This window comes from Loxodonta africana, chromosome 22 (genome assembly GCF_030014295.1).
Source record: "Loxodonta africana isolate mLoxAfr1 chromosome 22, mLoxAfr1.hap2, whole genome shotgun sequence".
In the NCBI taxonomy this organism is placed as follows: domain Eukaryota; kingdom Metazoa; phylum Chordata; class Mammalia; order Proboscidea; family Elephantidae; genus Loxodonta; species Loxodonta africana.
In genome coordinates, this window is record NC_087363.1 from 24,443,768 (window position 1) to 24,461,731 (window position 17,964).

General features: G+C 44.6%; 1 pseudogene; it reads left to right on the forward strand.

Moving 5' to 3' along the window:
• The window catches only part of LOC100677068 (CTP synthase 1-like), a 31,931-nt pseudogene extending 20,385 nt beyond the window's left edge, over nt 1–11,546 (forward strand).
• Nucleotides 11,547–17,964: the final 6,418 nt, after the last annotated feature.

A 17,964-nucleotide genomic window follows, 5' to 3' on the forward strand; every position in this document is an offset into this window, starting at 1 on the left:
TTGCGGCCACTGTGTCAATCCACCTTGTTGAGGGTCTTCCTCTTTTCCACTGACCCTGTACTCTGCCAAGCATGATGTCCTTCTCCAGGGACTGATCCCTCCTAACAACATGTCCAAAGTATGTAAGATGCAGTCTTGCCATCCTTGCTTCTAAGGAGCATTCTGGCCGCACTTCTTCCAAGACATATTTGTTCGTTCTTTTGGCAGTCCATGGTATATTCAACATTCTTCACCAACACCACAATTCAAAGGTGTCAACTCTTCTTCCGTCTTCCTTATTCATTGTCAAGCTTTCACACGCATATGATGCGATTGAAAATACCATGGCTTGGGACAGGTGCACCTTAGTCTTCAAGGTGACATCTTTGCTCTTCAACACTTTGAAGAGGTCCTTTGCAGCAGATTTGCCCAATGCAATGCGTCTTTTGATTTCTTGACTGCTGCTTCCATGGCTGTTGATTGTGGATCCAAGTAAAATGAAATCCTTGACAACTTCAGTCTTTTCTCCGTCTATCATGATGTTGCTCCTTGGTCCAGTTGTGAGGTTTTTTGTTTTCTTTATGTTGGGGTGTAATCTGTACTGAAGGCTGTGGTCTTTGATCTTCATTAGTAAGTGCTTCAAGTCCTCTTCACTTTCAGCAAGCAAGGTTGTGTCATCTGCATAACGCAGGTTGTTAATGAGTCTTCCTCCAATCCTAATGCCCCGTTCTTCTTCATATAGTCCAGCTTCTCGTATTATTTGTTCAGCATACAGATTAAATAGGTATGGTGAAAGAATACAAACCTGGCGTACACCTTTCCTGACTTTAAACCAATCAGTATCTCCTTGTACTGTCCAAACAACTGCCTCTACTTGTTTTAATATTTTTATTACTGAAAAGACTATAAAAACCTGAACCTGTTGGCATCCAGTCAATTCTGACTCATAGTGACTCTATAGGACAGAGTAGAACTGCCCATAGGGTTTCTAAGAAGCAGGCGGTGGATTCGAACTGTTGACATTTTGGTTGGCAGCCATAGCCCTTGACCAAAAAGGCTATATGCTATATGGTTTAAGCCTTACAAAAATACAATTTACCAGTATAGTTCAGCCTGAGGAAAACATGTCCTCATTTTATTGGTCTTCTTTGCTACATGTATACGTTGATGAGGCTTATTTAAAGATTTTTTTATCTGTAGTATTCGATGAGTGCCCCTCAATAAAATAGACTCTAAAAAATATTTTGCTTTGGGCAGCTATTATTTATAATAATGAAAAATTAGGAATAATTTCTATTTTGCTAAACAATTGAATGTTATGGAGCCACTGCAGCTATTACTGAGACTTTTGGCCAGTTTGGCACACAGAGCTGATGTGGAAAGGCCCTTCCTACTCCATCACACATAGAAATGGTGCGTTATAGAGGGGGAGTACTTTAAGCCAAGAGGTAAAATAAATGATGTTAATAGAAAGTAAAATTATGAAAGAATCAGTACCTGGGGCAAATATTAATTGTGCAGTTACTGTGTTTTTTTATTGTGTATATTGTATTTTTTTTTCACTTGTTATAAGCATTTTCTAATGTTATTAAGAAGAGTCCATGATTTTGTTTGTTTTTTAAGTTCATGGTGTTTGCACACAGCTCGTTGGCAGTCTTTAAATAACACAGTCCCAGGCACAAAATACATGGAGTATGTTCATGGCGCCAGTGTCTCAGTAATGGCTGGGTAGGTGTGTACTGAAGGCTGGACTGGTGGAAGGGGAGTTGCCATGTGGTTTGTTCTGTTGTGCAGTGGAGTGCTGGTTCCAGGCAGGTTCGGTGTTCGAGGAGTGGAAGGAAAAATCCAAGCAATTGGCTGGGCTTGAAAACAGAAAAAGCCTTCTTTAGGTAAGGAGCTACTCAGTGCACTCTCCAGCCTGAGCAGGAAAGAGCACCCATACATAACACTGGAAGGTCATTGAAACAAACCATAGATGCTTTCTTTCTAGACAGAAGCTCAAGAAGCCTTGTTGGTTCTGTTGGGGAGAAATTCAAACTCACCTTCAAAATGTACAAGCTTGGGAGCTACATGTAGATGTCATGGAATTTTGGGTGGGATGAAATATCAATTAGGAAGTTCTGTCCACTTAAGGACTATTTGATCATTCATGTAATATCGAGTATTAAAACCTTCTCACTTGGCATGCCAGCTGACTGTAATTGGACAACGTGACTTAGGATGCTTCCTGGTGCTGTAAATTTTAGTAATTTTCACCCTGATCAGTTGTAAGTGGGGACTTGATGAAAGGTTTTCTTAACTTGAATTTCTTTTTTAATTGTACTTTAGATGAAGGTTTACAGAACAAACTAGCTTCTCATTAAACAATTAGTACACATATTGTTTTGTGACATTGGTTACCAACCCCACAGCTTGTCAACACTCTCCTTTCTTGACCTTGGGTTCTCAATCACCAGCTTTTCTGTCCCCTCCTGCCTTCTAGTCAATGCTCATGGGCTGGTGTGCCCCTTTAGTCTTGTTTCGTTTTATGGACCTGTCTAATCTTTGACTGAAGGGTGAACCTCAGGAGTGACTTCAGTACTGAGCTGAAAGCGTGTCGGGGGCCATACTCGGGGTTTCTCCAGTCTCTGTCAGGCCAGTAAGTGTGGTCTTTTTTTGTGATTTAGAATTTTGTTCTACATTTTTCTCCAGCTATATCCCGGACCCTTTGCTGTGATTCCTGTCAGAGCAGTCAGTGATGGTAGCTGGGCTCCATCTAGTTGTGCTGGACTTAGTCTGGTGGAGCCTGTGGTAGCTGTGGTCCATAAGTTAACCTGAATTTTTAAGTGTCGAAATAATATTGCTTATCTGTAAATGGAATAGTTTTCCCAAACTTGAAAGCCTTATATGCACTTGGACCCAGTGTTTGGAGTCTGATACAGATAAAACCTAAGGGCAGGGGGTCTTGTTTATAGCAGGAGATGGTGGAAGTTTGATCGTGACTGTAGTTCTGTGACCAAATGGGGCACAAAGTCCACAGCAGCTGGTTAGAAACATGGGAGGTGCCTTTTCAATGGAGCTTCATTTGTTTTCCTCCCCACTCGGAAGGTGTGTGCTTAGGAATGCAGCTGGCTGTGGTGGAATTCTCAAGAAATGTGCTGGGATGGCAAGGTTAAGTGTCCATTTAAAACCTTATGCCTAATATTAGACCACTTTAAGTTCCCGCTCACATTTTCCCTGGAAGGGTGGGAAGCCTGTTGCCCACTGGGCAGTGGGAGCAGAGGAAGGGGACAGGCCTGGTTTCTCAGTGCCTCACAGGGTACAGCACAGGGGGACTGTCATGTTCGTAGAGGCGGAGCCTGGTTCCTCAAGGCCCACAGCACAGGAAGGAGGGAGCACTGCTGAGCATGAAGCCCAGCTTTCTGTTCCTGAATCATGGTGGTTACCATGGCCACCATCATGGGGCTGTGCCCAGTGAGGAAACGGGCCTAAGTGAAGCTTAGTTACTGGGAACTCTGGCTCTGGAGCCTTCAGACCTGGCCTCAAATTCTGACTTAAAGTGGATAATTAATTGAGTGGTTTTAGGCAAATTACTCAGGCTTTCTGAGCCTTTTTTTAAATTTTTTCTTAATATTTTCTTGTGTTTTTGGTGAAAGTTTGCACAGCAAGTTAGGTTCCCATTTGACAATTTCCACACAAATTGTTCAGTGACATTAGCTACATTTTTCTCAGTGTGTCAACATTCTCTTTCTGTTCTGGTTGTTCCATTTCCAGTAGTCTGGTTTCCCTGCCCCTTATCTTCTCTGGGCCTTTTTTTGTTTGTTTCTTTCTGTATTCTGAGGATAACAACGGCACCTACTTCACATGGTTGTAAAAACTAAGTGAAATAATTCATGTAAATAGTCCTCAGCACTGCCTGGCCTATAGAAAATGCCCAGTAATACCAGCTCTCCGCCTAGCTAGCTGTGCAATACTGCGTAACAGACCACCCCCAACAGAGTGGCTTCATGTGGCAGTGCTTTAGTATTTGTCAGTGTTCCCTGGGCTGACTGGACTGGGGGGACACTTTCTCTGCTCCACATGGTGTATCTGCGACCACTCCTGCCCTGTGTTCAGGCAGGGACCTCGAGGTGGTCTTCCCATGTGGCAGCTCACTATTTGCTAGTTCAGCCCAAACTTCGTCATGGCATGGTGGCTGGCTTCCAAAATGACAAGCCCAACGTGCCATCAGGTCACATGGCCAAGCCCAGAGTCAGTGTGGAAGGGAGTACATGAGGATGTGGTTCATGGGGCCTCTGATATCATAGTCGGCCACAGCCCCTTCATTTCCTTAGCTTGACCAACAAATACTAGATTTTCAGAGAGACTTTATAAGTTCTAAGAAAAACAAAGCAACCTGCAGGAATGTACTCTGAAGCCAGCTTGCTGTTAGGCTGGGCTCCCATTTTGCATTTTTCCTGAGGCTGCTTCACAGTAACCCCGAGGGGCGGGAGCTCAGTTTTGTAGGTGGCATGTCCTTTGGTTTCTGACTTCTTAGCTCTTGACAGGTACTGTCTTACCACCTGGTACCCCAGAGCTGGCCTTCCAGGCACCCTGGACCTTCCCAGCTGTGATCCCCGTGCCTCCTACTCTGGTTCCCAGATAGGTGACTGACCTGGGCATGAGCTTACCCTTCAGTTGAGACTCGGCCCCAGTTCAGGCCCAGGAGGGAATAGTACCTATCTTTGACACAGAAGGAACCAGACACGCAGTACCAGGAAATTGGTTCCTTCCCTTTTAGTCATTAGTTTTTGCGTATGGTTAGATGGTAAATTCAGTGAAGGATAGAAAGGCTATTTGGGTTTTGAAATCAGTTAGTTTCTGATTTCGCTATTGAGCAAGGCGAGTGAATAAGGCAATGTATTAGATGCTGAGGATGAAAGAAATGGAGATGGAGAGAGAGTCTTGAAACAAAAAGTGAAAAAACTAAGACAGTAATATAAGAACTGTCACAAAGATGCATTCTCTAAATAGAGGTTATTGGGTTATGCCACTGGGTTTGGCGTCCCCATTTTGTACCGCTCGACTTCCCAGAGAGTTGCAGGTTGAATAGAAAAATTGACTGGAGTTGGCGTGCTGAGTATTTCAAGCCTTAAAACTGCTGTCCCTGGGTTCTGTTTTAATCACTGAATGACTCTAAACTGAGGAGGGCAGTTGCAGTTTAGAGCTTAGGAATGAAACCATTAAATAAACGGCTTTGTTTGTGACACAGGTACCTTGATTTTTCAGATGCCAATTCTACAGAGTTTGACTCTAAGACAAGTCACCTGGTGGTGAGTCCAGTGTTCAAATCTCAGTACGACTTAGAAGGTGTGGAAGGGCCTTTTATGAAAGGGATGGATGGTTAGAAACAGGAAGTGAGACCACTTCAGTCCATCCCAGAGAACCCTGAGGTTTGCTCTTTTAGGCTTACTGGACAGGAAAAACTTCTACTTTTCATTATATAATTCTTTAGTAATCTTCCCAATTTGCCACAGAAAATTTTAAGACAGGTACCGCCATAGCCAGCTGCAGGGGATTCCTGTTTAAAATACTTCTCCACCCCAGGTCCTCTCAGCTCCTAGGAGCACTTTATAATAATATTGATATGAAACACATATATATACCCACTCCTCACTTATTGATATAGTTAGGTTACAAAGACCAGGCCATTACGTGAAGAAGGGCACAGGTGTTGAAGTGTGGAGCCTTGCGGGAGTGGGGAGCCAGGGCACAGGGAAGGTCCTTGAGGTCAGCAGTGCTCAGAGGAGTGGTGCCCTGTGAGCTGAGCTGAGGCGTCACTGCTGGAATACCATGGCGACCCACTCCCTCGTCATTCATTTCACAGTCGCCTGCCAAGCTCCTGCTGACAGCTAGCCCTGCTCCTGACACAGCGGACCAGAGATGAACATTCTTGCCTTAGAGCAGCTCATCGTCTGGTGGGGGAGACAGACATGTCACGGTATAACATATAGTGTTATACTGGAGTCCCCGAGCGGTTAACGTGCACGGCTGCTAACTGAAAGGTTGGTGGTTCAGGTCCACCCAGAGGTACCTTGGAAGACTGACCTGGCAATCCACTTCCAAAAAATCAGCCATTGAAAACCCTATGGAGTTTAGTTCTATTCTGAAACACATGGAATAACCATCAGTCAGAATCGACTCAAAGGTAGCTGATCACTGGTTAGTCTCAGACACACTCTCTTGTATTAGTCTTCACTGGAATGTGCTCTCTAGCCGCAGTAGTGATCCACAGTGCTGGAGGTGGGAATGGGAATGGCTAGAGGAGGGAGCTGTGTCCAGTCCTGCAGACCCTAAGGATAGGCTGAAGTGTAAAACTCCTACCCAACAAAAGCTTTCACATGATAATAGGGGTGCTTTACCCTGTGACAAAGCAGCTCTTATAAGGAAAGGCTGGGAAATAGAACCTACTCACTGGCTTAGTTCATTCCACAAGGCAGTCTGTCTCATAACAAGTAGAGTTTGGGCATTCCATGTTTGTTTTCTGAACACCTTCAGGTCATAGACATGCCCAAACACAATCCTGGGCAGATGGGCGGAACCATGAGGCTGGGCAAGAGGAGAACCGTGTTCCAGACCAAGAACTCAGTCATGAGTAAGAGCTGCCTCGTGCCAACCTGGGTCTTTGGCTCAGCACACCTGGGACTCGGGTGGTGCCATGGCTCTGAAAGACCAGGCTGGCTTTTTTGGTTTTGTTCTTGCTTTTAAAGTTCTATTTATTCCACTCCTATTCTTGCTCTTTCAGAATGCGCTATGACAGCCAAAGAAGCAGTGTGGGTCTGGGAAACGTCACTGGCTATGCACACAGAGACCTGGGCACCTTGCTTATGGACCACTCACTGCAATGAGGCAGTTGGGTTCAGTCCATTATAATCTGTTCCTTTATTATACTGTTAGGTTGACCTGTGTGGAATTGCTGATATTTGACCATGTTCATCCCACAAAAACGGCAGTTTCATACGGTTCGATCTAAATGTTTTTAGGTGCCACCGAGTCAGTTGCTACTTATAGCGACCCTATGTACAACAGAACAAAACACTGCCCAGTCCTGCGCCATCCTCAATCTAAATAGATTTTATTATAACAAATTACTAATAGGTGCTAAAGATTTAGGGAAAATTGAACGAGGGAAATATTTAAGAAAAATACTCTATTAGCTGGGATTTTTTTACTTGCCGGCTGGGCAAATTCCACCTTTAATCTGTTAGCAATAGCACCCCTGTGTCTGACTGGGGGTTTCATAGCAGCAAACTTTGAGAATCACTTGAGTAGATGATCTTCAAGTCTTGAAATTTTCAACTCCAATGTTCTGTGGTTTGGGGATCTCACCAGGTGGCTGCGAATGAGTCAGTAAACCAGCCCATTTGCAAATGCAGAGCTTGCTCACCCACAGCCACCAGTCACCTTCGATGCTGTGAGGCACTGTGGCTTGAACCGCACGGTGCTGGCCCTGAGCGTCTTCTGTGTAGCTCTTAAAATGTCTTCCTTTCCCTGTTCACTCTCAGGGCTTCGGCCGTTTGGTACATTCTGATTTGTTTTCCATGGCAGTTTGCAGTAGAATAGTGCTGTGTACTTCACTGATCGTGTGTTTGAGGGTGGTGGGAAAAGTCTGCATCTGTTATGATTTTCCTTGGAGGGCTCAGAAAGAGTCGGTAGCCCGAGAATAGTCTAAATTGTGCTGTTAAAAGCTGGTGAATGTGGTTGGTAGGAGAATCGCAAAACTACCTTCATAAGCCTGGCAGTATAGATGATGAAATGGAAACTAGGAGCAGGGTGTGGTCGTGAACACATTATGTGGTGAAATGAGAGTTTCTTACATCAGATGCTTGTTTGCCAGGAAAACTCTATGGAGATCCAGAATTCAGGGAGGAGAGGCACTGTCACAGATTTGAGGTGAAGATTTGAGCCTGTGACCTTTAAAATGTTCTCCTTTCTGTTACTCTGGAATCACAGCTGAGAGACCAGAAGAATTATCTTTCATGCTTCAACAGGTAAATCCAGTCTTGAAAAAGTATTTGGAAGAGGCAAAAGATATGAATAGACACTTCACTAAAGAAGACATTCAGGTAGCTAAAAGATATATGAGGAAATGTTCACGATCATTAGCCATTAGAGAAATGCAGATCAAAACTACAATGAGATTTCATCTCACTCCAACAAGGCTGGCATTAATCCAAAAAACACAAAATAATAAATGTTGGAGAGGCTGTGGAGAGATTGGAACACTTCTGCACTGCTGGTGGGAATGTCAAATGGTACAACCACTTTGGAAATCGATTTGGCGCTTCCTTAAAAAGCTAGAAATAGAACTACCATATGATCCAGCAATCCCACTCCTTGGAATATATCCTAGAGAAGTAAGAGCCTTTACACGAACAGATGTATGCACACCCATGTTTATTGCAGCACTGTTTACAATAGCAAAAAGCTGGAAGCAACCAAGGTGCCCATCAATGGATGAATGGATAAATAAATTATGGTATATTCACACAATGAAATACTACACATCGATAAAGAACAGTGAGGAATCTGTGAAACATTTCATAACATGGAGGAACCTGGAAGGCATTATGCTAAGTGAAATTAGTCAGTTGCAAAAGGACAAATATCGTATAAGACCACTATTATAAGAACTTGAGAAATAGTTTAAACTGAGAAGAAAACATCCTTTTGTGGTTACAAGAGGGGGGAGGGAGGGAGGGTGGGAGATGGGTATTCACTAATTACATAGTAGATAAGAACTACTTTAGGTGAAGGGAAAGACAGCACATAATACAGGGGAGGTCAGCACAATTGGACTAAACCAAAAGCAGAGAAGTTTCCTGAATGAACTGAATGCTTTGAAGGCCAGTGTAGCAGGGGCAGGGGTCTGGGGACCGTGGTTTCAGGGGACATCTAAGTCAACTGGCATAATAAAATCTATTAAGAAAACATTCTGCATCCCACTTTGAAGAGTGCCGTCTGGGGTCTTAAATGTTAGCAAGCAGCCATCTAAGATGCATCAATTGGTCTCAACCCACCTGGAGCAAAGGAGAATGAAGAACACCAAGGACACAAGGCGATTACGAGCCCAAGAGACAGAAAGGGCCACATGAACCAGAGACTACATCATCCTGAGACCAGAAGAACTAGATGGTGCCCAGCTACAACCGATGACTGCCCTGACAGGGAACACAACAGAGAACCCCTGAGGGAGCAGGAGATCAGTGGGATGCAGACCCCAAATTCTCTTGAGACCAGACTTAATGGTCTGACTGAGACTGAAAGGACCCTGGTGGTCATGGCCCCCAGACCTTCTTTTGGCCCAGGACAGGAACCATTCCCGAAGCCAACTCTTCAGACATGGATTAGACTGGACAATGGTTTGGAGAGGGATACTGGTGAGGAGTGAGCTTCTTGGATCAGGTGGACACTTGAGACTATGTTGGCATCTCCTGCCTGGAGGGGAGATGAGAGGGTGGAGGGGGTTAGAAGCTGGTGAAAAGGACATGAAAAGAGAGAGTGGAGGGAGAGAGCAGGCTGTCTCATTATGGGGAGAGTAATTGGGAGTGTGTAGCAAGGTGTATATGGGTTTTTGTGTGAGAGACTGACTTGATTTGTAAACTTTCACTTGAAGCACAATAAAAATTATTTAAAAAAAAAAAGCTTTTGGAAGAGCAAGGCTTGAAGTTTGTTGGCCAGGATGTGGAAGGAGAGAGTTGGAAATTGTGGAGTTGGAAGGTGATTACTTGGGTAGTTGTATTTAATGGAAAATTTAGTTTCTTGGCATGTGGGAAAGTATAAGAATGCAAGGTGTTGCCATGACCTCACAGAATTAGGAAGGGCCTTGGTGGACAATGTGTCTGGAACCCTGGGAGGTTCATCTTTGTACCATGGTTTTCCTCGGGCAGCTGTTTAATCTCTAGATCTCAGTTCCTTGTTCTCAAATGATACTTGGACTTGGTATTAAAGCCCTTTCAGATCTTACAGGAAATGCATGACCCAGTCCTTTGAAAGTCATGGGAGCTAGGGAAGCAGGGATCAAGAGCCAGGAGAGGAGACCCTTCTGTTGGAGGAAAGGTCATAAATCTCTCATGTTTTGGGGTTGCTTTTTGCCTACGACTAAATTATTTTTTAATAAGTTAGGGTTGATGGAAATAGGAATATTTAACGCGATTTTTTTTCATCCTCTTTACCGTCTCTAACATTCATAATGGAGCTGTTTCTTGTGAATTTCTGTTTCAGATCATCCTTTTTTTGTTGGGGTTCAGTACTACCCTAAGTTCCTGCCCAGACCTATCAAGCCTTCCCCACCCTACTTGGGCCTTCTCCTGGCCTCTGTAGGGAGGCTCCCACATTACCTCCAGAATGGCTGTTGGCTCTCACCCAGGTGGGTTCACTGGTCCCCCAGTCACCAATTTCTCATCCTCTCCAGTCCTTTAAAGACCAAAAACCAAATTGTTGCCACCGAGTCAGTTCCAACTCATAGCAACCGTATAGGACAGGGTATAACTGCCTCGTAGGGTTTCTAAGACTGTTAAGCTTTATGGAAGCAGACTGCCACATCTTTCTCCTGTGGAGCAGCTGATGGGTTGGAACCGCCGACCTTTCGTTTAGCAGCCAGGCTCTTGCTTAACCGCTGTGCCGTGAGGGCTCATTTCAGTCCTTTAGGTGGTCACTAACCCATTGTGATGAGGCATCACATGGTTATTATTGAGAAAAGCCATGGGAACCAGGGCATCTTTCCTGCCGAGGGTCCTTGGGCGGCATGCCCTGTGCTCCTCCTCACATCTACGCATACATTCCCTTTCCTAGGGTTTGCTCAGGCTGCTGCTGTGCTGCCTCTGCTGCCCCAGCTTAGTGGCCAGGTCCCCCTCCTGCAGCATCTGGGTTCCGGCGATGCTGAACTGATCACATTTGGCAGTAGGACCCTGTGGTCAATGCTCGGGGGCGGATCACACCCCATTGCCACCTTTATCAGACACCAGTTACTTTCTCTGATTTGATGACTAGGGCATCATGACTGAAGTTTAAATTGATGGTGTGTCTTCAGTAATTAGAAGGAAATCCCTCTCCAGCCTCATGCTAAATGTGTAATGCAGTAAGGAGTCTTTCTAATCCTGCTGTGTACAGACAAGGGCCCTAAGTAATGGTGGTTACAAAATCAGGGAAGTAAAGTGAGCCTTGGGTGGGAGATGATGACTTAACCATCTGAATTCTACAGGGACACCTACAGTGACAGAAGTGAAAGCAGCTCCCCTGACTCTGAAATCATGGAATTGAAATTCCCATCAATAAATCATGACTGAACCTGGCAATGTAAGTGATATTTATTATTATTGATTTTAAATGGTGATAATATAGTAGGATTACAAGGAAGTTTAGTGCGGAAAATTTTTATCTGCCAGAGAATGAGAGTGGCAAAGTCACTGTGGACGTCAGATGAGGGACAGGTACCCCTTGCTGAGGAGGGTGAGGGAAGAGGACACCTCCTCCAGGTTACACTGCACCTATCTGCCCTGCTTTGGGGGCCTCAAGAAGGGGAGGGCACCAGGCACTGGGTAGTTCGTTTTTTCAGCTGATTTATACTGTTGCCTCATTTCCTGATTGTACATGCAGGTGCCAGTCTGATCAGTTCTAGGGGAACCTTCTTTATTTTACTTGGTCATAATCTTGGGAGATCTTGAAGGAGGGGACGGGGTGACGTTACGGCATTTGTCATTTTTGCCAAACCTCATGTTTTCATCAGTTGTAGTGATTCAAACCTGATATTGCTTATAAAATAAAATTTGTATGTTAATTGCTGCTTATTCTGAAATCCTTCAAAATCTGAACAATTATTGAACAGACTTTGAATATTTGTCTTTATAGTGACAAGGTCTGTAGATTTGTGACGTGGAGTGACTATATGGGCAGTGCGGTGGGTCGTATAAAGCCCTGTTAAGGTGACCTGATAGGATGGTGTCAGCAGAACAGCATATTCTGCTGGGGAGGGTATCTATCAGAAGGGGTTTGGGGTGTCGATCAGGAATCTGTGGGCTCTGAAAGGAGAACCAGGTTTATGGGTGTGGCTCCACAATTGGGGTCCAACCACAGGTGAAACGAGTTCTTGCCCCAAGGCTCAGGCAGGTAAACCTATTGCCATGAGTTGATCCCAACTCATACCCATCCAATAGAGCAGAATAGAGCTGCCCCACAGGGTTTCTGAGGCTGTAATCTTTATGGAAGCAAACCATTGCACCACCAGGGCTCCTTTCGGTTAGGTAAACCAAAACCAAACCAAACCCATTGCTGTTGAGTTGATTCCAACTCATAGTGACCCTATATGACAGAATAGAACTGCCCCATAGGTTTCCAAGGAGCTCCTGGTGAATTTGAATTGCTGACCTTTTGGTTAACAGCCGTAGCTCTTAACCACTACACCACCAGGGTTTCCTTCGGGTAGGCAGGCCTCCCTGAATCCTGCATGCCTTTCACCGCCTATCTGCTGGCCTCTTACTGTGCTGGTCTGATCTGCATGATCACATGATTGGCATGTTTTCCCTTCTGCCTTGGTTGATAAGCCACTTGGCCTTAACCTTAAGTATGTGAGTGGGTATGAGAATCTAGGTCAGATTACCCGATAAGGAAGGTATATATGGGCTGACTTGTGTATACTTACTAATTTGTAGTAAACAATTTCACATGGTTTTTACCCCATTGCTACAGATCAGTAAGCACAAGTCAGCCTGTACTTACCTTGCTTACTGAGTAATCTGTCCCTGTCAGGAACTGTAAATTTGAGAAGAGCATTTGATTCTGTAAGAAGGTTCTACGGGTTGGGAGAGAGACAGAGGCCAGCCATACCTAGAAGCAGAATCTTTGATGTGAAAAAATGTAAAGCTATTCACTGCAGATTACTAAGTAAGCACCAGTAAGCCTGTGCTTACCTTGCTTATTGGGTAACCTGCCCTTGGCCATAGGCTATTTGACAGTCTAAGCTGCTGATATAAAGAGAAAGGAAACCTTAACAGTAAAGGTGGCCAATACTTGGTCAATTATATGGAATTTCTAACTGCCTTGCTAAGTAGAGAATTCCCCGTTGGCGGCACTGTTAAGAGGCTGGGTGCTGTGAAATAGAACACTTGTATTACAGGGGCGGAGGCAGGAGTTGACGGAAGATCTTGAAAATGTATGCTTCTGTAGGAATTATGGCTTTAGCTCTTACTTATACCAGACTCCTACGACTGTTCTTCAGTAAAAAGCAGGTGTATAGTTTACCAGGCAACTGACTATAACTCCTAACGTTTCTGCCTTAACAGACATCATGTAATTGCTGAAATGTTTGCTTTTTTTTTTTTAAAACAGGGATGATTCTTCAAGAGAACCTTTGAACTTCGATAGAGTTTACAGATTTGATTTTACACTCAGCTTTTGACACTTCCTTTAAATTGTTTTTATTAAAATTATTTTATTATGAGAGAAGTGTGTTTGGAAAACTGTTACCGGCATGTCTGTCTTAGGCTGGGTTCTTTAGAGAAGCAAAATCAGTGAAGTGTATAAATACATAGAGAGAGCTTTGTATAAGGAAATGGCTCACGCAGTTGTAGCGACTGGAATATTCCAAGTCCGGGGGTCAGGCTGGAGGCTTCTACTGATTCACATAGGTGCAGGGGCTGGCGAACCCAAGATTGGCAATGTCTTAGTTATCTAGTGCTGCTATAACAGAAATACCACAAGTGGATGGCTTCAACAAACAGAAGTTTGTTTTCTCACAGTCTAGTAGGCTAGAAGTCCAAATGCAGGGCATCGGCTCCAGGAGAATGCTTTCTCTCTGTCAGCTCTGGAGGAAGGTCCTTGTCATCAGTTTTCCCCTGGTCTAGGAGCTTTTCAGGTGCAGGAACCCTGGGTCCAAAGGACGCACTCTGCTGCCAGCACTGCTACCTTGGTGGTATGAGGTCTCCATGTCTCTCTGCTGGCTTCTCTCTTTTATATCTCAAAAGAGATGGGCTTAAAACAACCTAATCTTATAAATTAAGTCCTGCCTTATTAACATAAATGCTGCTAATCCCACCTCATTAACATCATAGTAATAGGATTTACAACACATAGGAAAATCACATCAGAAGACTAACTGATGGGGAATCACATAATTCTGGGAACCGTGGCTTAGTCAAGTTGATGATCCATAGCAGGCAGTTCAGAGAGCAGGGTTGTTGCTTACAGGCTGCAAAGGTCAATGAATCCCAAGAGCAGCAGACAAGACTGCAGGTAAGCTGTTAGCTCAAGTCCCAAGAACCAGAGGTCAGAGGAATAGGAGCCAGCTGCAGGATCCAGAGTGAGCAAAAGCTGTGAGCCTTGCCAGAATGTCCACATTTTCCATGCCGGCCACACACGCAAGGAAACTCCCTTTCAACTGATTGGCTACTCACAGCAGATCACATCATGGGTGCGATCACAACATTTTATGACTGCCAAACCACTGAGAATCATGGCCCAGCCAAGTTGACACATAATCTTAATCATCACAGCCCCCCTTGTCAGTCTGGCACCTGTGCACATCTCCTTAAACCATGCATAATCTCTGAATAAAGACAATTATAAAGTCATACATACACCTAACATGATACAATGAACACAATACAACCAAAAATGCACTAGCTATGTTTACATCTCATATTTTATAAGAGAAGAAAACAAAAATTATTTGAAGCACACATACAAAGCAGAAATACTCATAACAATTACAGTCCTTGTTTCTGCAACTGGTCTCGTGGTCGTAGCTGGTATTTAGAACTACCTTCTTCCACCATGCATTCTGTATTCCCTTTGCCCTTAGGAATCACCTCAGCTGGTGGTGGTTCTTTGTCTGGTGGGGTGACCCCAACCTTCATTCCTGAAGGGTCTGGGCCATTAGTGGTCATGTCACAATTGGGTTGCTGTAGCTTTACACTGTTTTTAAACACAGGGCATGGTAGTACCAAGAGATGTCCTAAGGGATCTCCTGCATTCCAGACATACTCTTCTTTACCTTCATTATGTAATATCAATCCGGTTTCCTCTTGGTAATCAGGATCAATCACATCAGCCAGTATGGTAACTCCCTTCTTTTCCTGTTGATCCAGAGCCATAAGGAGCCCAAAATGGCCAGGTGGCATTCTTAGTTTTCAGTTCAATGGAATCAGTGATGTGTCTCCAGGTGGGAGCATTTCTGCCTTTGGAACTAAGACCTCTAGACCTGCAGAGCATAACATCGCAGGAACAGGAGACAAAAATCTTGCGAGTGGGTCACTAGGGGGTAATAGTGAGTGGTGCCAGTCCCATTTCCTCCCCTTGATTCCTTGACCCATGAATCCTGGCTATAGGAGGAACAGCACCATATATTGGACGCTGGTTTAGAGCATATACAGCCCCCTGGGGAACATTGCCCCAAACCTGCAAGGTATCTCCATCTAGCTGGCGATGTAATTGTGTCTTTAGGAGGCCATGCCATTGTTCTGTCAAGCCAGCTGCTTCGGGATGATGGGGAACATGGTAAGACCAGTGAATTCCATGAGCGTGGAATTCTTCTTTTGCTGTGAAGTCAGTCCCTTGATCCGAGGCAATGCTGTGTAGGATACCATGACAGTGGATAAAGCATTATGCGAGTCCACGGATGGTAGTTTTGGCAAAAGCGTTGCATGCAGGGAAGGCAAATCCATATCCAGAGTAAGTGTCCATTCCAGTAAGAACAAAAAGCTCCCCTTTCCATGATGGATGCAGTCCAATGTAATCAATTTACACCAGGTTGCTGGCTGATCACCTTGAGGGATGGTGCCATATCAGGCACTCATTGTTGGTCTCTGCTGCTGGCAGATTGGGCACTCAGCAGTGGTTGCAGCTAAATCATCAGCCTCGGTGAGTGGAAGTCCATGTTGCTGAGCCCATGCATAACCTTCATCTCTGCCACCATGTCCAGTTTGTTTATGAGCCCACTGGGCACTGATGGGTGTGCCTGGGGAAAGAAGACTGGTTTCCAGATACGTCATCCTATCCATTTGATTGTTAAAATCCTTCTCTGCTGAGGTCACCTTTGTTGAGCATTCGCATGAGACAGGTATCTTCAGTCCTTTGGCCTATTCAGAGAGATCTATCCACATACCTCTTCCACATACCTCCTTGTCTCCAATTTTCCAATCATGTACCTTCCAAGTCCCAGGCCATCCAGCTAAACCATTGGCCGCAGCCCATGAATCAATATACAATCATACATCTAGCTGTTTCTCCTTCTAAGCAAAGTGAACAACCAGGTGCCCTGCTCGAAGTTCTGCCCATTGGGAGGATTTCCCTTCACCAGTGTCCTTCAGGGAGGTCCCAGAAAGGGGCTGTAGTGCTGCCACTGTCCACTTTCAAGTGATGCCTTCCTCTACAGTATACCAAGACAGGTCTGGTACTTCAACTTGATTTAGCGTAAGCCACTGTGTAACCCATGGTTCAGCGACCCAACCAAATAAACTATTAGATCCCTTCCTAACTTCCGAGCTGAAACATTGAATGAAGAATCTGTGCTTAGTGGGCCCATGTCAGTAAACTGATCCATTTTTATGTTCCTTTTGCCATTATCTCACACCTGTAATATCTATTCCCACACATATTCCTTTAACTTCTGTCTGCACATACTAGAAAAGTCAAACAGTTCTTTTGGCGTGTAGTGTACCTCCTCCTGGATCACACTTTATACTTCACCTTTTAAGGCTTGCTGGGTCTTAAGTCTAGTTATAGGTCTAGAAGCCAAAATAGGTGGGGAAGTGTTTTGAGCACATTCAGTATTGTCTCCCTCTAGCATCTGCCTCAGGTGATGCCCCAGGCAATGATGACTCAAAGGGTCTTTAGATGCAGCTGGTTTGATCTCATTAGATGGGGGTGGAGGGGCTAATGATTTTACTGGGGAGGGTAGTTTAGCAGACAAATATGGAATAAACTCTTCAGATGGGAGTGAGAGGGCTAGTTCTGTTGGCAGGAATGATTCAATGGAGTTTAGGGGCTCAGTGTCTGCAGCTTCCTGATTATCGGTCCATATGTCTCCATCCCAAGTTTCGGGATCCCATTTCTTTCCAGTCAATGCCTTCACTTTAACTTCAGACACCTCTCAGGATTGGCAATTGAGTTGATGTTGTAATTTAGCCACTTTTACAAAAAGACTTGGTTTGGTTTTGGGCACTATCAGCTCTGTTTCTACAAGAAATCAGGCATTCTTTTCAAGGCACAAGTAAAAACTTTAAGGTTGTTTATGTGGCACTTGAGTTTTACTTTGAAGCCCTGACCTCATCTCTTTCACCAGTTTGTCTAGTGAAAGTAGGACCAACCAACCAGCTCCCTTATACTTCTTGTTATGACAAAACTGTAGAAAGGTATCACACGTGTTCACCCAGAGCCTCGCCTTTCACCACTACCTGATTTTTGGTGATATTTTGCATATTTGTATTGCCACCTCATGCCATAGATTAGCAGTGCCCTTTTTACTGCTGGAAGCTGAGCCATCAGCATCTTTCACTGGACTTGAGAACCAATTTAGAAAACTCATCCTTACAATTTTGTTTCTCTAGAACCAGTCTTGGCACCAAACATCTTAGGCTGGGTTCTCTAGAGAAGCAAAACCAGTAAAATGTATAAATATGTACGTATTTATTAAGGAAATGGCTCATGTGGTTGGAGAGATTAGAATGTCCCAAGTCCGTGGGTCGTGCTAGAGGCTTCTCCTGATTAACATTGCTGCAGGGGCTGATGAACCCAAGACTGGCAGGTCAGAAAGCAGGGGTGTTGCTCACAGGCTGCGAAGATCGATGAATCCCAAGATCGGCAGGCAAGGCCGCAGGTAAGGTTCTGGCTCGAGTCCCAAGAACCAGAGGTCAGACAAAGGGGAGCTAGCTGCAGGATCCAGAGTGAGCAAAACCATGAGCCTTGCCAGAATGTCCACATACTTGATGAAGGCTACACACCCAACGAAGCTCCCTTTCAACTGATTGGCTA